Source organism: Fopius arisanus, unplaced genomic scaffold (assembly GCF_000806365.1).
Source record: "Fopius arisanus strain USDA-PBARC FA_bdor unplaced genomic scaffold, ASM80636v1 scaffold00049, whole genome shotgun sequence".
In the NCBI taxonomy this organism is placed as follows: domain Eukaryota; kingdom Metazoa; phylum Arthropoda; class Insecta; order Hymenoptera; family Braconidae; genus Fopius; species Fopius arisanus.
Window position 1 is genome coordinate 154,685 of NW_011887788.1, and position 15,761 is coordinate 170,445.

General features: G+C 42.5%; 1 protein-coding gene across 2 annotated transcripts in view; it reads left to right on the plus strand.

Moving 5' to 3' along the window:
• The window catches only part of LOC105267650 (LIM/homeobox protein Lhx9), a 151,286-nt gene that overhangs the window by 44,427 nt on the left and 91,098 nt on the right, over window positions 1-15,761 (plus strand). For both annotated transcript variants that reach the window (XM_011306643.1, XM_011306644.1), the window contains 2 exons: window positions 1,652-1,758; window positions 11,204-11,263. The gene's annotated coding sequence lies outside the window, so the exon portion shown is untranslated. The remainder of the gene's footprint in view (window positions 1-1,651; window positions 1,759-11,203; window positions 11,264-15,761) is intronic.

The following is a 15,761-nucleotide window of genomic DNA, read 5'->3' on the forward strand; positions in this document are numbered from 1 at the left end:
CCCCTTGACTGTAAAGCTGGGGCGCGTGGCCCAATACGAATCGATATTTTTAATTTCAGTAGAAGCCAAACATCTACAACGTACATGCTTCATATCCCCACTGGTGGCCCATCATCGGCGTTGGCGTTTTTCTCTTCTGCTCTTTGCGGAGTTGAATAACAACGGCATTCGGGAGTACCTTATCTCCAGCTAGCCAGTGTTTTCTGTCCAGATATTTGGCGTTGGAGAAAAATATTCTCGGAAATAGGGATTACTGTGGAAGGTGATATATTCCACTTACCATCTCGTGTATTAATTATACCCCGCGTAGTCCACACGCTTGGGAGACAAATGAAATTTCACGGAGACCTTTTCTAATTGAAAAAATACATATTGAGCATATTTTACATATTTTTAAAATATAAATTGAGCCAATGAAAAATATTTCCTAAATTTTTTCGTTTGGAAAATCGTTGTATTTCAACATTTTTCCACGTCGGGTTGCCATTACCTCTCTGGATAAATCACAAGTGCAATTGAATGAACAAGTAATACCGCAAGAATTCCACCCCCGAAAATATCTGGAGTTCCAACGGCATCTGTTCGCTGAGAAGATAGCCCGCGGCCCCGCCGTTCTGAGTAACCCGACAAAGCGAGTGGAGAGACGGAATGATTCCAATTCCTCCAATAACTGACCGCTCCCGCGGGATTATTATTTTTTCATCAACTGCAGCCCCTCCCCGAGTTCCTAGGCCGATACCAACGGACACGGACCCATCCGAGAAATTGCATCCTCCTCCTCCCTCTTTCCTCTTCCTCGTCCATTTCTTTTCTTCTTGTGCACCCCCTTGCACTACACCCTTCCTAAACCGTTTTCCGAAGAGCGTCGAACCAGCGCGAAATATATACGAGCCGGCAAATTGAAAACTACCGATCGACCCTAGCCTGAATAAAATATCGCTGAAATTTATTGTAACACCTGGTACATCGCTGGACCACCAATCGGATGAAAATCAATTTCACGTTTTTTTTCCTCTCTCGTTCTTTTACGCCTCCATCCGAATATAATCCACTGGGAGTTATGACGAAATAATGACTTGACTGATTTGAAATGTCAATAACTCGTTCCGTCAGAATGATGAGGGGGTGGTGGGTGGTTGGTAGGTACTGTTGGAACTCGTGGAAACTAATATCACTCTGTTTCTCCGGATATATTTTACCATTTTGTATTTCCCTGGGTTTTTAGGGCTCCAGTCTGTCTCACTCCGGTTGTACCACGAGTGGTGCTACTGTCGTGCAACACACCCTTCCGCAATAAGGGAGCATACCCGAGGAGGATAGGGAGGGTGACGGGCTAAATTAAATTTTCTATTTTGCAATGTCCTGGTTCTCTCTCTCTGACCTCCGTCCTCTTTGCAATCATGTGGACAAGTACCTACGTGGTTCTCAATGCTTCAAATTCACTCGGACAATTCCTTCCTTCAATTTTTTTTTCTAAAATAACTCAGTTCCCAGCTGATATGATACGCTAAATCCCGATGACTAAAATTCAAACCAATTCGAATTATCTTCTCCTACTTCTATTTAAATGACATCAAGAACTGTCAACACCACGACCTGAAGTGAAATCCAAACCACTGGTGTTCGCACTCACTGATGAATTTTGTTGCAGGCAATTGCTGTCCCCCAGCTGCTCCAACGAAGCATCCTAAACAATCTGCAAAGGCATCAAGAGAGATTATCCAGTCGAAGTAGCAAGTTGGCCACCACTAGACACAAGTATGTATACCGAAAAGGGGTGGAAAAGGGGGGTGGATGGTTATTTTAATTACTGTCCAGCTCCTCTAAATTAAAGAGCCCGGGTTATTCCATGAGGGTGTCTCCTCCATTCTGCAACCCTCTCCCCGGTTATTCGCAACACTGGGAGAATACCGCACCTCAGCTACACGCGGAGCTACGAAAACCCCCGCGACATTACGGCCGGCCATTCTTTACCCCCCCCGTCCTCTTCTTCCAGGAGAGAGAATAGCGGTTACCGCGTTTGACGCTAAACCAAGCTAACCGGCCCCTAAATCGTGGAAAATGTCCGGCAAGGATTAAGGGGGTGTATGGAGGTGGATGCGATTGTCCAGAAATTAAGCAGCGACCATTCGCCACGGGGGGGTGCTAGTCCCCCCTCGGCCTCCTCTCTTTGAGGGAATATACCGCCCTTAAGAATTTTTCCAACGGAAATGGAGCGAGAATTATTGAATTTAATTTTCGTGACCCTTTGGGGGTCATTAATCACGACCCTTACCGTAATTGCGACCCACCGAGGCTGCGTTGGGCCTCGTTAAGTCGTCTCACTTGCGGATATGATAGTTTTCTCAGATAATTGCAGTCAACATCGTTCAGGGGTGATTAATGCTACATCTGATAGTGTTGAAGTTAAATGATCTTCCAGTAATTCTGATGCGGACACTTCAGGAAGTGTCAGCGATACTTCGATTTTACATTGCAATTTAAATTCAAGTGGAAAAACAAAATGTGGTGCGATTCAGTGTCGATCATGAGGATAATTACATTTTTTAAAGATTTTCCAAAAAATTTCTGTCAAAGTGAAAGAGCCAATGGAACTGGTGCGACAGTGAGAGGTCCCGGGTTCGACTCCCTGTTGGAGCCCTGGGATTTTTTTCTACAGAATATTCTAATTTCCCTCTGGAATTTTTTTTTATTGATCATTTCGATCGGAGGGCTCTGGCTTAACGGAGTTTGAATGCATCCCGAGTGACCCTAAACAATTGGTCCATCTTGATGCTCGACGTCACCGCTCGCTTTTAAGGAAAACACTGCATTATGTATGTTACCCTTTATCCCCGGGCGAGTGCGCTCCAACACGCGGATTACCGGCACTCTTCCATCCAAGTGAGATTCTCTCTCACTTCCGCCCGTTCTGACTTTCCCTAGAGTATGTGCGAACCCTTTACTTTTATCCAGCCACTACTTTCTTCTCCGCTTTTCCCTGTTTCTTTTATCTCTTTGGTCGCTTTTCATTTGCCCCTTAACCCTCCAACCACCCCCGCCACCAGAGCAAGAGGAAGAAGAACGTGTCCAGTCCTGGAGATTTATTCAACGCGAGTGAATTCGCGTTTCACTAATTTCTCCGAATCCCCGACTTTCCCTTTATCCGTACTTACACTATTAGAAAAATTCCTCTCAATTTTTCGGAAATAATTTTTCGCTGCAGGGTGGTAAATTTATTTAACTAATTATCCCAATGCGTAATAGCCGTGAAAATCTTTCAGACAATTTACAATTATGATTGCACATCTCAAAAGTGAACTGCACGAAAATGCATTTTTTATCGATGTCGATAGAGAGCCGAAATGTCAGTGCGAATTATCATTACACATTGGAATACACTTTATGAGATGTGTAATGAATTGTGTATTTTATTCCATTTATCGGGTAGTGTGGATGTAAATATGGGCCTGGTGGTGCGAGGGGGTGGTAGGGGAGTTAGAGCGGGTGATGTTTAATACATAAGGATGGAGTCGATATTGCAACTGGAGTAAGCATGGTATCTTCGTGACTGGGTGCGAAGTTGCAGCGCCCTCCTGGTGGGACAGCACTCAACCAGGGAAGTGTTGTCGGCTTGGGCTTTTCAGGAGCTTTCAAGTGCTTTCGCAGTTGCCTCGAGTGCCGTAAGAGGCTTTCAGAAACGGAGGCGGAAACGGGCTTTTTAATAGGACCGAGGAGATGCCGACCTTCACCCCTCCACCCTCTTTCTCATCCCCTTCGTTTTTTTATCACGCTAGAATTTTTTCCCGTTGCACGTTGAAATTTTTATGAATAGCAGATAAGAGATCGGCGATTAATTATGTTTTCATTCTTCGCGAGACCGTTGATTTGAAAAATCTGGTCTGGATAATTAAATATGTAAAGTGGATTTGAATGGTTTTTTGGATGGAGCCTGAAGATCAGATTGTTGATGACGTGGAACTAAAAGTTATTCACAGTCCATAGTTTTTGTAACAGGCTTTTTCCACAATCCAATCCCTCCAGCTCCAGAAGCCCGAAAACTAAATAAAGTTGGCAGCCAAACGGGAGTTTAAAATGTTGCGATGTACGTGAACAACGGGATGAATCCCCTGCTAATATTCTGCTTGTCCAGTAACTTTATATTCGAATTTTCTGTACCACCGGCCGCTTAGCTGAAAAGGCAGGCTGACGACGTTGGTAGGATAGAAGTGAAAAAACTAATACCTCGTTGAAAAAAAAAGGGAGAGCGTATGGAAAGGGAGTTTGAGGCTTGCCACCACATGAGGAGAAGGATGTACCGTGTTCTCCAACTTCCGGGGTGAAAATCCTTCAGAACGAGACGTGATACCAATGAAAATTTTAACATTCAGGGATTTTGGGGAACTAACTTAGGTCCGGAGGAAGCATTAAACTCGCGTAAAATGGATCAGCTGGGTTTTATTCATTTTTCTTTCATTAATATGGAAAAATAAAAAGGTACAGCTGGTATATTCGTTTCATCCCTTAAGAATTTCTCGGTATTAAATTTTCGGGAAGCCAAAAAGATTTTTAAAAATTTTATATGCAAGGTATAATGAATTTCTTTGAGATAATTTTGGGGACTTTCTTTTTTTCGTGTCCGATATCTTCAATTCGATTATTCGATTATTTCTGTAAAATCCTGTAGAAGGCGGTGCTCAATCAACTTGAAGGATTTTTATGGTGTTGGTTTGGAGGGTTCCTGATGCACCGAGGAATCCCCAAAACACACTGGTTATCATTATCAGGCACGATGGGAGTCGAGAGCATTCGAGTGTACGAGCCCGATAGGCCGCTGAGTGGCACGCCCGATGAACGGTTGTACCGCTAATTGCCTTAATTCGATAAACTACAAGCTCGTTGGCCCTCTTACTCCCTAACCCTCCAACTACCTTCGGCAGCTGCCTCTCCAGTTAACCGCCCCCCAATTCATTCTATCTTTCACCAGTTCTTGGTGAAGCCCCACTATCTCCTGACTTCTCCCCCATTCGCCAAGATCTCCTCCACTTCGCAGGTGTTTCCATCATTACAATTCATCACCAAACAAATAAATAATTTTTACTCGAAATTTATCTTCGTGTTTAAATTAAAAAATGACAGCACTCGTCATTAATCCATCGAATCTATCTCTCACCACTCAACGTATTCGATTGAGAAATCTTATTCCATCATTCTCAAAAATACCCTGCAATATACAACTCAATAATGACCAAGTTATTAGACGGATGAAGATTAATTACCGGATTGGTTGCATCACGTGAAATTGACTGTTGAGTGTAAGGTACACAAGTCCCACCACAATTGCACCAATCGCCTCTGCTGCTTTATCATTCTGAATGATTGGGGCAGAAGAGTGAATCTCGTAGAAAAAAAAATCCCCGCAAAAGCAACAAAAAAATCAGGGGTACCATGGAGATATGAGTGCAGAGTAAATTGGAACAGCACGTACGCTTGTTTATTAGAAATCTCGTTGCCATCGGGAACGGATTCATCGGCACTCATTACGCCGTACGTGACTCTATCGCCTTACAGCGTGCGTAGAATGTGCAATCATATTTCTATGGATTTTTTTCACTGATTCTTTTCCTCATCTGTGTTCCCCGCATTTTTTTTATTACTTTATTTTTTATAGGCTGATGGTATCAATATATCTATGCATATCTAGTGAATATAGAGCAGATATATAGGCGTATCCGAACAGATTCGTTATGAATCAAGTTGAAAATAAAATTACTTCATGTCGGACCGTTGGTGTGACTCAAGTTCGATTTGATTCAAGTTGACTACAATTTCTACGTTATTTTCTCTTGCGGAAGAATTGGTTTTTGTTTTTCGTTATCTCAGGGGAAAGAATCCCCGCATTGTCTTCATTCAATACCAATTACTTTGGTGGCAGATTTTTTTTTCTTAATAGCCACTTCCGGTGGTCGATTGAATCAGATGAAAGTGCCACTGTAACAATTGAGATAAGGGATCGCTATCACTTGTTAAAGGCCGATGGATTCCCGGGAGAATGTCTTCCAGAGGAAACAAGAAATTAATTTTCCCGTCTCTCATTGCCAAGGGAAGTGTTTGAATAAACCTCGGGGATAATCGGTTCTCAGTGGGAATAAAAAAAAAATCCTCAATTCTCGACACATCTCCGATCCCAGGATGAGTTTCAATGTATATCAGACTAGTTTTCTCCGCACGCCCTCTGGCCAACGGGGCAACCCATTCATTAACGTAACACGATTTATCAATTAGTGTAAAAGGCAGCGATAGATAGTCGTCTCTGATATGTTAGGTTTTGCCTCTCTCACGGGGCAACTGTCCACTCGAGTCTCCCTCTCCATTCACATTTACCCTCTTTTCTTTCGTTGGACTTTCACTCATATGGAGAATAAATGGTGCAATAAAAAGATTAGAGGAATTAGGTGATTTTAAGTGCAGTCTCTAGTTGCTCCAGGGTTTACTGTGAGACGGGTTTATCGGGGTTGCCGATTTTTTCGGATTGTCCAGACAGGGGAGGCAGGCAATGGACAATTAGGTGGTGTTAGAATTCGTACTTTGATGAAAGTTATTAAAACTTTTCTCTGTGTCAGTGAAAATTATAATTAAAATTTGGAAGATTTAGTCGGCGATAAAAAAAGGATTGTCGGATTAGCTTAATCATTCGACTGATGTCCTCAATTCCTGCATAATTCCAGGCATTCCATAAATAATGATGAACCACTGGAAAGAGGAAGTTCTAGTTGCCTTCCCAGTGAGCTGTGCCCGAATGAGATGGCGATTACTCGTGACGTCCAGGGGTTCGCGTGAGTCTCTCCACTATATATAAAAATGACCACTCGCACTCAACTAAGATTAAAATTAAACCCGCGAGCTGCTTACAAGAGTGAATCGAATGAATAAATCACCCTCATCAGACTGCTCCCTTCTCAGCTTGATCCCTTCCTTTTCACCATTTTTATTCTCCACCCTTTGTCAATCGAGAGAAAAGCAAACGATCCGACCAAAGGTAATTGGCAAATATTTCTCAACTCCTCTGCCCCTGTTCTACTCCGATATCGTGTTGCAGTCTATGGGGCATCGGCAGTGTGTTAGGAGGTTAAAATTAATGTATCAGACGGGAAATGTGGAGTGTGCATGCAACCAGTTGCACAGCAGGGAAGAGTTAGCGCACAGCAAGAACAAATGTGCCCTCTGAACCGAGAGTTATTTTTCATCGTAAACGATTTGCTAATGCAAACAAGTGAGCTGATGATCATTGTTGGTGCATCTGTTGAAATCCCTGAATTATTCATTTCCAGACGTCTAATGCAGCTGCAGAAGCTGTAGAACAACCACTTGGCCGCAACAAAGACGAAAAACGGAATAATTAATGCGCTCTTGCTTGAGAAAATTCAAGTACTTTCGCTCATTTCCCTTTGAATTTCCTCCACAAGATTTAATTCATTGAAAAAAAAACGGATATGCTTGATTTAACAAACTTGACAAACTTGAGAAATGAAAATATGAAGCTGCTTGCTTAATTCAGCCACATCACTCAAACCTACCCATCGTTGTACCGACTATAAAATTTTAATACCCTCAGGTGATCAATATTAATTTTCCCGAAGATAACGACCCCGCACGTATTTAAAAGCATTCTGAAAATACGGGCGATCAATTGGCCTCGGCAAGATGACAGAGACAGGTGTAGCGTTAAATAGTGCGCAATAAAATGTCTCATTAAGACAGAAAATACGGCACCGCAACACGCCTCAGCCTCCAGCTGATGTAAATCCCGATAATCATAAATATTAATTACAAGCAGTCAAGTGATTCTGGATTCACGTGCCCTCCACCACCACCACCAATGATGTCGTCAACTATTCCAACTTAATCATCAGCTTTAATCATAATAATAAGCCTCACTTATCCCATTTTAATAAGATCTCCGTTAAAAGCCTTTTTCTCAAAAACTGTGGATTGGCTCAGGTGGAGTGTCACAAAGCTGGTTTTGGTTTGTATCTCACGAGGGGCGTTAATTCCTTCTTGTTCCAAGTCCATCAGAGGACCTTTTATCTTCACCCGCCAAGGGTCCTATCTAAAGTGGTTCTCACTTAGTGGTGAAGGATCGAACGGCTGTTAGAGTGGAATTGAAGAGTGAATGAAATCCCCACTCTACTTCACCACCAGCAGACAGGGCCAGCTGGATCATGGGATTTCTCAAAGTCCCTGGAAAGAAAAAAAAAAGAAAAAAAAAAGGACAAGTCCATCGAGGGCAGGAGAAAAAGATCAACGAGGGGATTGTAAAACAAAGTGGATGGTGATCAGAGGAAGAGGGGAATTGGCAATTGATAAAAGTCGGTGATCATAAATATTAGCAAACGCTATCACTCAATTAGCAGCAGGCACCTGAAATTATCTCCGGGATGCACGCGAACTTTAGTGGTACGCTCGTTGGATTATTTCTTTTTAAATCGGCGTTGAGTTTTCGAGGTGGACTGCGTGGATGAATGGGGACCACGCGAAGTCCAGCAAAGAGTAGCCAAGGGTATCACTTGTCTCGTTCAATGTTGATTCCTTGTCAAGATCACTCGAAGCACATCGTGTCAATGACCTTCACTGGATCAACTCGGAAGGCATCAGTTGAACTGTTCAACACTGAAGTCAACCATTGAAGTCAAATTTGAAGAGTCCAATCGAAGAAAGCATCATCTCCCCCTCCGATAAACTCGAGAAAGCATCGGATTGAACCTCCAAATTGGATGATGTCCTGTATCCACTCCATCAGGGCTCCAGACACCCCACCATACAATTGGCCCATCGTTGTATCCCCCCCTTTACCCCATCACCCTTGTAACCACCCTCTATCACCCCCTTTCGAAAACGATCCAGCACTTAGTCCAGTGCGCTGCTCAACACTGGCGTCTACGTTAACACAGTTTCCCCACCCTGAGAGCGTGGGAGCGAGATACGACGAGGCGAAAACCGAAAGGGAGATCGCAGGAGAGAGTACCTCGTGGTCGATGCTCGATCGAGCGTGGGCTGGTGGAGTTCGCTAATGCGAATATGCTGTCGTCCAGATAGAAAGAGATATCCGATAGTGAATCTGTGTTCGACACGGATGTCGAATTAGCTTGGATTTAGGTTGCCCTGGGTAACTGACAAATAGTTATTGCTTGATTAGGTACGTAGGACGGGGTACTCGATTAACCACTGTCCGTAACCGTTGTCCACTGTTATACACTTGGTGCATTTAGTCTCCGCCCTTTACTCCCCCCCACCAACCCCTTTTCTGTGTCTTGCTTCGTTTGGCCTTACTCAGGGGGCCCCGAAGACGCTCTTGGTATTTCGCTCTGTCAGAGTGGTGCATGTTACATCTGTTATTCTGATTTCCACCGAGCATCTACATGTTAAATTTAACCGACTAGTTGGACAATGTACATCAACGATTTAAGCGATGGATATGTGGCACTTGGAGGTTGTGAATTTCCCAGGAGGTGATCCTTATCTATTTCGGAAGTCTCGAGAATTTGCCATCCGAGTGGTGGATTATGATCCAAACCATTTGACTTGACTTGTTTCAAGTAGAAAGTCAACGGGATAGAAAAAATCTTCAGTAGTAATATAATTAATTTACACCGGTTTAGTACTCGACTCATGTTGAAGTTTGGTCGAATGAATTCACACTCGGGCTGAGTCATATCACCCGAGGACCCACAAATTCTTATTTTTCCATGAGTCGAGTGGTACTCGAAACAGCGTGATTAAACAGTTTAAACAGTCTATTCAACCTCTCATTTTCCCATCCACCACTCCGACAAAACGATAGACAGTTAACCATCGAGAACCATTGAAATTGCCTCAGCCACTTGAGTGCAAACCCTCCACCCCGTCAGCCACTAGTTCCGTTGAGCGTTCAAATCGTCCATTTCTAAACGTTAACTCAAACGAGTATACACACGAGTTATCCACGTGGTGTGGTTGAAATAGACGAGAAAATTTAACTATAACACTGTGTGGTGGGTCCATTAACATTAAACTCTACAGCTGAGGGTATTCGTGCGATTAATCGTGCATATTCACGAGGAAAAGCCGCGTGATTTTCGTGGCTGTTGGTGGATTCGGGGATAGAGGGATGATTTGGAGTGTGCGGCTGTTACGCATTTTGGGGCGAATTGGTAGAGACAAAAGTGGGTAGCGGGCTGGAGGATAAAAGAGGCGAGGAATTGTACGTTGAAATGAGTGAGAGAGGGAGAGGGAATCGATGGACCATGGAATCGGTCGCGGAGTACCGACCAATTAGTCCACCGATGATTGGTGCGTGTAAACCGAAACGATGACGTCACTGGGTACCGAGAGTAGTGCCCATTGCGGCGTTCGTAAACCCATCGTTCCGAGTGCAAGCGCTACTCTGAGTTCTGGGGGGAACATGGGGGGGTTGAGAGGGCTGGTTATATATATATGACCCACCAAAACCGATGCCCAATAGTGGGTGGGATGGCTACAGGGGACTAATGGAATTGATTAAAATGTGTTCGATCAACCGAACCATCGGCCAGCCCCTGTCTGTAGTCGTGTGACTGCGGCGTCATTCCCTTCTGAACCCCGTACCCCTTGTGTCCCCTAACCCCGCGAATGATGCGTCGACGAATTCGGAGGGTACGCTCATCGAATGTTTGCGTTTAGGTACATTGACGCGGAAAATGCTATCTTTGTCAATTAATTCAACCTGTTGTGCAAACCTTCGGTTGTGACAATTTCCAATAGGAGCGATTGGAGAATTATTTTTTTGGGAGACATGGATTCGTTGACGGTGGGACATTTTTTTTGGGTTGGTTCTAATAGTATGAGGTGTGCGATTAAATCCACGTTCTGTCGGAAAGACCGAAGTCTCATGTCGAGACTTTCAAAAGTTTCAAATTAAGATTTATGGAAGTCTCAACTTTCACTGACACTCATGGTAATCAGCTTGCCACTCTGGGTTGAAATCACTTGCAATTATTGCATATCCTTGAGTGAGTGATTAAGTGCTAAATAAAATTGTTGATGTCGTTTTTTTTTGTACTGGGAAATTGCAGATTTTACGTAAGACTTCAAGCTTAATTTGAGACGTTTGAAATTCTCAAAGCACATTTTCGTTTTGCAAATGAATGAGTTGATTGTATGATCTAAAAAAATGACTTTGGACTTGATTGAACTCATTTTATTTCAGATCCTGCCGAATGACTTCTGCGGAGCGTCGACCACTGGCCGAGCAATTCATCATTACCCGGTGAGTAATACTTGAATATTCGCATTTACCACATCTGAAAGAAGCACTCGTACTTTCCCAACGAAAAGGAAGGCGTTAAGTAGTCATCCACTTAGCATCTTCTCAACGAGAGAGCCCACGATTTTATTTCGCTTGACTGGCCTCGTGTCCGATTACGCGCACATTCCACCCCTACGGCCATTAATAAAAAGCCGTAATTTTTATTTCATTGGGGATATTAATCATCCTGTCAAGTGGTCTTAAGTACCCCTCGATGTTATTCAAAATTCACCTATTTCCGTGAATTTACCAACGACCAATGACTCCAATTTCCGACTTAACCGAAATAATCAAACGTCAACAAACGAAAGATGTGCAATTGGCAATGAGAGGCCAAGTTTGAGTTGTTTCGAGAATACCGAGTAAATGACGTATAAAGATGGTGTAGCTGACGGAGGAAAGGCGAATGAGATGAAGAGTCCGAAGAGCTGAGCAATTTTAAAATGTGAGAAAATAAAATGGATGTCTCTGAGGGCAAGAGCGGAGTGTCGCTAATGAACCGGTCTCACTGCTCTCCCTCTTGCCCATTGCGCACTGAACATCACAAAAATTCCCTCTCATTTCCACTCACTCGTTGGTGGTCCAGAAAGTATAGACCAGCATGTTGAACATCTCGTGTCAATCCCCCAACAAGTCCAGCTCATATTGCTCAAATAAAAATTCCCTCCGCATCGCTCTGCGCGCCCTCATCAATTGTCATTTTTATTGGCAACTTCGGCTGTTTTTTCACTGATAAAAACAATTGTCTGGAGTAGGTGAGGGGTCTATACTTTTCGAATCACCTCCGATTATTCCAGCGACCGGTCTTCGTTAAACTCACTTCTTGTCGTTAATTGCACACGCACCTACGTACGGCGTCGCCTCGTTTTATTCCAGAATCAGCTGATATCACGTGGCTAAATACTCGATAAGTTCACTTCAATTCAAAAAATTTGCGACGGGACCCCCTAACCCAATTATCATTTTTGAACAGGCAACACTCTGTTCTTGTTCTGCATGAGAAGCATGTCTCAACGAAATGCGATCAGGTTTCCGAGTAAAAATCACGCAGGAATTTCCTATCAATTAAGGACGAGTCCTTTTTACCGAGTCTCGCCAATCCTCTCTGCCCTTATTCTCAAAGAATCCTGTTCTTTTCCTATCTGCCTCATTACCCTCCATCATCTCCCCATTTTTTGAACTTTAAATTCTCGATTCACGGAATTAATTCATTAATTAATATCACTTGTTCATTTTTTTTTAATCTCGCATGCAATGCTGGGACAGAGATAGGCGGGGCGATATGATCTTCATTTACATGATCACTAATTAGAATCTACGATATTGAGAATTCAACGTTTCTGATTGCGTTGCTCGTGTGAGTCGCCCACGTTTTCCGGTAACTTTCGAGGACGGGATAATTTCTCATTATCGATCTTATAACCCAACGATTATCGTTTTCAACGCAGTAGGTGTTTGGCACGTAGGCGATTACCAATAGTCGGGGTTTTACTGAGAATCAAAGAGCTTAATTATCAGAGTCTGTCACGTTTCATTCTACCTCACCATTCGGGAGAAATCTTGTGAGATTCTTCTCCTATCCTAACAGAAAAAAAAAACTACTTTCAATCCATCATACAGAAAAATATTCTATTATAACTGAGACTGATGTACGTGTTCTGAAACCTAATTCACATTTAAAAAATATGGATTACGATTTTTAAATTAATTAATTGCGAATTCAACCCGTAATTTGGATTTTTAAAAGGGTAATTTGGTTTTTGAAACCGTAATTTCCGAATTGGAATATTTGTACATGAAAGAATATTTTCTTTTATGAAATTAATTTTTTTCGACGAGAGCAATTTTTTTGTTGGCCTGGGTAGAGTTCACGGCGGTTCTATGATTTTCATGATTCGATGGCCTAGGAGGAGAATGAGCTGCACGAGGTTTCAACCCAATTGATTTTCATTCATTTTATTTTCAAACGAGTTTATTGATCCGCTTCGTCGCCTCGTATCAGTGGTGTCCCGCCTCGTAAAAGTCCAGTTTCCGCGACTCGTTACCTCTCAATAATCGATTCACTCGGTCAATTAATAACGTCAATTATCGCCCCGAATTACGAGCACCGATATCTACCAGCAATTTCCTGTTTATGAGAGTCAGGAAAAATTGCGGTATCGAGAATTAAGAGACAGTTTCCGGTCTACTTGTGGCTTGATTGAAATTAACGAATGGTTTTATTAATTTAATTGTTGCAAACTGTCAAACCGCGTTTCAATATTGCTCGAACAGAAATAATCATTGATCATAAAAAATGCAATTTCTTTTCAATTTGAGATTCTTTAAAGTCTAAAATGAAGTATAATTTATCGGCTGATGTTTGGACAATGATAAGTGCAAAAATAATTTTCAATTGAAGTTTAAATGCATTCCCCTTGAATTATCGTCACCCGAGTAATCGCACTCGCACGATGAGCAGTACAAGCCCTGGGTTACATTCCCCTTATGAGCAGTGCGAGTAATCACGGTGAATTATGATCCAACACCGAAGAAACCTGAAGTTGCTTTAGTGTCGCGAGTGCAGCGAGTTCATCTGGTGTCCCTGAAAGAGATGGGGTCCAGAAAGACCCCAAGGCCCATCGATAGATGCATCCAGTCCCTTAGACATTCTCGGGATTCAACTTCGAATGGTGCGTCTGAATATATCTCCCCTCCCACCCGGTGATACCTCCAGGTCGCATTCTCCAAACGAATCGGACTTTGACCTCCCTCATTTCCGGCGATGTAAAAGCCTCGTGGGAACATCAACCGACTAATCACCGTCATCATTTTATCGGCATTAAAATCCAGATTAAATTCTATTCAAATACCCGATCATTTCCATTCAAATAATTCCCATAAATTTTATTTTACGAGTTAAAAAACCTCCACGAATTATTAGCACAATTTTATACACAAAATAGGATAAAATTACTTCTCATTGCCATTTGAAAAACATGAAAACCGGAGACATTGAGTTAATCACTGGAATTAAATCCAATAGAGGAATGAAAAAGGAAGGGAATCGTCACACAAGAGGGGGGGCGGATAAAATGTTTATCTCAATTTCCCTTAGATTTTCATCACAATATTTTATCGCGAGGGGCATTAAGTGGTACTCAAGACTTGACAATTTTACGTAAACGATCGAATTGATATAACGCTGTTTCATTAAGTGTATATTGACCAACGTTGCCTCAGTTATATCCTCGAGTGAAACTAATACGACCTGCAGCGATTTATCAGTGAATGCTGGATATCCCACTCATGCACTACCTTTTTTTTTATTATCTTAACGAGTCTCCGATGGAGCGTAAAAAATGCGTAATGGATTTCCGGTTTCATGAGTTATATCCTCACACAGTGCAATTTAATTCGGTGCAGATGAAAGAGTAATTTTGAATGGGACTTTGGCATTCGAGCAATGAATTTCCTAGTTTCTCATTTTCGGGATCTATCTCTGTCAAACCAATCTGTCTCTGCAAATCCCTGGAATGTCGATCATCTCCTCGGGTTTAATATCGTTATAAAATGTATATCTATTTTTTTTTTAACTCATCTCCTCGAATAACCTTATACAGCGATGATCCGGGGATTGCACTCGCTGAATATGCAAAGGCTTGGGGCCGCCCCATTGACGGCAAAACTCATTTTCATAAATTATATTAATTCGCTATGGTGGGACCCCGTGGTATAGAGTGCCTTCTTTGGGCTGATTGGGTGACACGGGACTGCACAAAATCCATCTGCAGCCACTTTTGACCACCTCTGCGGCACTTTTACGGTGGTATTTCGGTGAATACGTACTGAGAAAAAAGTTTATTAATGGTCGAAAAATATTTATCTATCTGAGGATCAAAATCAGAATAAAATCCTTTTTTTCCTGATTCGAGAAAAACTCAGTATTCAATTAAGACTTTCCAACATTTTAATTCGTACCCTAACTTGAAACTCCAGGAATTGAGAGCTTCAGATCTCAAATTGAAATTTTCAAAAACATTGAATTGAAGTTAAGAACAGGGAGTCATTTTTTACACAATTTTCAAGTCTGAAATGTTGAGTTAAATTGTAAGTTTCTCATCGCGTTCCACACCAGAACCAAAATGGAGAATTCACCCGATACGACTCCCGAATACGTTATCATGCCTAAGTAGCTTTTGTTTGTAAAGCAGGACAGTTTTTAAGGTCGTTGCCGCGTGTGCGCGAGTCAAGCCGAATAAGAAACAAAAGGGCAAATGCGGGGGTAAAGAAAAAGAGGAGAGAAAACGTAGACAAGTCATCGAGAAAAGAGAGACCATGAGATTTGACTTTTGTTCGGCGACGTCGGCGCCAGTTTGGATACGATTGGATCGTGCGGAACGTGAAGATCCAATCGTATCCAAATACACTTGGGTGACGAGGATTGCGCAAAATTTTCAATCGGGCTTTTCAAAGTGGT